Here is a 4814-nt window from a genome sequence, read left to right as displayed (position 1 = left end):
TCCACTGCTGGTGACTTATCTTATATCTTTTTTCATCTTATTGTTGATAATTTTCCCTTTGGCCATGACTATGGTCACGCCCATGAATTCTTCCATTTTTACGATTTTGCGGTGAGATAGCACTCACTTTAGTGAATGACATTTCATTTTCTTCTGGAATTACTGTAGAGCTAGTTAGACACAATTGATGATTTTTCTTGAGTAGCTCATTATGTTCAACATTGTCAGCTAGATTTCGGATAAATAAAGTGCTTCAGAATTGATCTCATCTTTTAAGAGTATTTTTTGAATCCACGCAGCATTTGATGTGTGAAAAGTGTGGAAAGTTTTTTTTCTAGAAAATCTTGATCAATAATATTTTCTCCACAAAGTTTGAGCTTGGAACCAATGTTGAATAATGCAGAGTTATAATCACTTACAGATTTGCAATCCTGAAGGCGAAGATGGATCCATTCATAACGGGCTTTTGGGATAACTACAATTCTCTGGTGGTCAAACCTTTCTTTCAAAATTTTTCAAAGTTCTCATGGCTTTTTTACAGTGAGATACTCAACTTTCAATCAATCGTCGAGATGGTGACGAAGAAAAATAAGTGATTTTGCATGATCCTGCAAGGATTCTTTGTTTCCTTCTTTTAATGTATTTCCTAAATTCTTATAGACAAGATGAATTTCAATGACCAAAATCCATGACATATAGTTTTTTCCGGTTAAATCAAGTCTTCAAATGAAATTTGTTGATATTTTCCCTAACAACCGCTATATATAAAAAAAGAAATAATTAGAATAATTGTATTAAGATAATACAATTATATTATTATTGTAAAAGGAATAAATAGGTTAAGTGACATAACAAAATATGCGAGGCCAATCAAGATCTAGTCACGATTTTACAATGCATTTTTTTTTTTGAACTTTCATAAATCTATGATAATGAATTAATTTATCTTTTTTTTTTTTTGAAGGAATGAATTAATTTATCTAAAGTATAGATCTATTAACGATTTGTTCAAAGAAAATATAGATAATCATGTAAATATAAATAAACTTGCTATGTTACCATAACTATTGAATGTTAACCCAAAAATTAAGAAAGTGTAAATACTAAACAATCATGACAGGATATGATAAGAAAGCTAAGTCAAAACAAGAATGTATTTCTATTATTTATTGTTGTTTAGGTCTTATATCAATATTCATGTTATATTCTACATGAATATTGATAAAATTTTAGATTATCAAATTCTTTTAGGCAAAAACTTGTGTGAGACGGTCTCACGGATCGCATTTATGAGGCGGGTCTCTTATTTGGGTTATCCATGAAAAAGTATTACTTTTTATGCTAAGAGTATTAATTTTTATTGTGAATATGGGTAGGGTTGACCCGTCTCACGGATTAAGATCCGTGAGACGGTCTCACATGAGACTCACTCATTCTTTTAAGGATTTTGATAAAACTTACAATATATGAAGAATATTGATAAACTTTATATCTTTGATCAATATTCTTCGAGAATAGTTATAAATCTCAGACCTTTATATTATATTCATAGATCTGTCATCGTGTTGTGCTACTTCATGAGCAAAAACATAAAACTAAAAGATGTGTTTTTTTCCATAAATATCGATATAAATCTAGAATTTGTGTTACTTCGAGAGCATCAATATTAAATCTAAATATTGTGCTACTTTAGAAACATTGACAAAAAAATAAAATTTGTGCTATTTCGAGAGCATTAATATAAAATCTAAAGATTGTGCTTCTTTGAGAGTATCCATCCAAAGATTAAGAATAAAATTATTTATGAGTTTATATATTGAAGAGCACACGTGCTGATAACGAGTTATAAATTTGATAGTAGTGTTGAAACATTTTAAGTAGAACTGTCAGACAGGTCGGCCAGCTCAACCTCGCCCCGCCTCAGCCCAACTCCAAACGGGGCGGGGCGGGGGGCATTTAGGCGTACTGGGAAAACCCAACCCAACCCACTGCAGGTTATGGGTTAGCCCGCCAAAAATTCGAAAGAAAAACATAAATAAAATATTTCAAATAATATGAGTTTTCTAATATTTATCAACCGACATCATACAATTATAAACATTCTAAATAATATAAATCCTTCAAAATTAATTAATCATACGTAAATCATTCCAAGAAATATAATTCTCTCAAAATTCATCAACCGAAAAGTCGAAACCATACATAAACAATTACAAATATTTTGAAATTCATCAACCATATATAAAAAAATTATCATCAATAAAAATCTTTATAACTTCATCAGTAATTCAAAAATCATTGTGTCGTTTCATTTTCCTAATCTTCACTGTCTCTTTTTTCTTCTTCATCTTCTTCAATTTTGTCTTGATTCTTGCACCATCTTCATCATCTACATTAAGATAAAAAAAAATTAAAAATTCAAATCACAATAAATCAATATATAAAGTAAGTAAACAACAAAATTCAATAATTTGTCAATGCAATTACCATTAACATAACCATGTAACCAATTACGAGAGTAGATAAGAGCTTGCACATTTTCAGGAAGGGTACAACTTCTATATTTTGTGAGCACATGAGAACCAATGGAAAATGCTGATTCTGATGCAACCGTGGTTATGGGAATGTGTATCGACAGTAATATGAGTAGTTATACATCATATCAGAGTCTACACTAAAAGGGAAATGAACACAAGGGAAATAGAATTTGATTCTGTGACTAGTCTCCATTTGGATAGTTCCCACAGGGTACCAATATGCTTCACCAGAAATATATATTGTGCAAGCCGATAATTGACATTATTTACATCAGTAAACATAAGTGACTTCATATGACACCTGCTGCGAAAGAAAAGAAGAAGATAGCTGCAGGTGAGAAACACACAAAAACAAGAAAAATTAATAAAATACTTACATCAAAAATTCTTTTGCCTTTACGTTTACATCCTCCTCCACTTTGCATTTGTGTAAGTGTGGGAGAAAAAGATTGGAGTTGTGAAGAACTAGTGTTGTTGGAATTAGAATATTATTCAAAAAGCTTGTAAAACATTTTCTTCACAAGTGACATCTTCTCTTGACATTTAAGATGATCATTCTCAACTTTCGAATAAAAATACTCCAACATAGAAAATTTTATTCGTGGATCAAGAATAGCCCCAAATGCAAGTATCATACTATATTGAGTTCAGTACTTGTCAATCTTCTCTTTCATCCTTTTACACATATATCACTTATGACCAAATCTTCATTCCACAAGTTTTCCTTTAAAAAACTTCAATTTTCCAAACTTGCATAAAATACAAATTTAATGTAGGATAAGAAGAACCAAAAATCAGGTTGGTATTATCATAAAATGGCTCAAGAAACTCACATACTTTTTCTCCTCTTAACCATTCTTCACTTGAAAGACAATACTTATAATTTCTATCATTCAATTGTAGAGAAGCAAAAGTTTTTTTATATTTGATGGCACTATTCAACATCAAATATGTTGAATTCTAACGGGTAGATACATCCAATCGTAAGCCAATACCGGTGTCAATGCCTCCAACCTCTCCCACACATTCTTCAAATTTTTTCATCCTACTCTTTGAACATTTCACGTACTTGATAGATTCTCAAATTTTGTTCAAAGATGCATTAGCCACTTTCAGACCTTCTTAAACAATGAGATTCAATATATGAGCATAACAACAAATATGAAAATATTCACCTTCACATAACAAGCTATTATGCAAAGAGAGTTGATCTTTCAAAATATCTTGCATATTGTTATTGCTAGATGCATTATCCAATGTAAAAGAAAAAACTTTTTTCTCAATTCCTCATTCCTTTAAAAATTCAAACAATTTTGCAGCCAATTCAACTCCTGAGTGTGGAGGTGGCATGCAAGCAAAACTAAGTATTTTATTGTTCAATTTTCAATTTTCATCAATAAAATGGTCAGTCAAGCAAATATAACTTTTACTGGTGCACGTAGTCCACACATCTGAAGTTAAACATATTCTATTTTGAATAGTAGCCAAAACTTGCTTTAGCTTCTCTTTCTCTCAAACTTAGATTATCGTAATAACCAAAACAAGAGTATTTCTAGAAATACAAACAACATAAGGATTTATATACTTCATCCAAGCTCTAACCCCATCGTATTCAACAAATGAAAAATGGTAAATCATACTTAATATTTGCAACAACAGCTAATATTTCAGTGCGATCTTTTGGTCAATTTTTTTAGACCTTACCTTCTCATCACGATCAACAATCATTTGTCCTACATCGTAGAACGTTATCATTTTTCATTTTTCCATGTGGCGCCTCAATGAAGAATTCCAATATTGTTTTCCCCCGGACTTGTACTCCTTTTCACTTCCGTTACATTCAGCACTTTGTACACCATCTTAGCCAATTTCTTTCTTTGTAAAATAATTCCAAACCTCTGAAAATTCCTTAGGCTTTTTAATTGAACCTTGGGCACACCTAGAGGTTTTCATCTCAGCATCTTCATCCAGATTAATACTTTGATTTAGTGAAGTAGAGTCCATGAATTATCTGTTTTAACTAGTAGATTAATATCAACCAAAAATCAACCAAACAACCAAAATCAATCACACAATCAATCAATTAAATTCAAATTTTAGAATATACAATAAATCAGTAATATAATCTATTATCTATATGTTAATTGTATATGCAGTGGGGGTCAAAGTTGACATTCAATTAATTAAAGGTACTTAAAGCAGACATAATTCATTAGATATGTTTGCACAATATTTGGTATTTGCGAGCGTGCCAGGTGCGAAGATGCACCGATTTGT

The sequence above is a fragment of the Primulina huaijiensis genome, chromosome 10, assembly GCF_012295235.1.
Source record: "Primulina huaijiensis isolate GDHJ02 chromosome 10, ASM1229523v2, whole genome shotgun sequence".
Taxonomy (NCBI): Eukaryota; Viridiplantae; Streptophyta; class Magnoliopsida; order Lamiales; family Gesneriaceae; genus Primulina; species Primulina huaijiensis.
Note: the sequence above shows the minus strand (reverse complement) of the source record.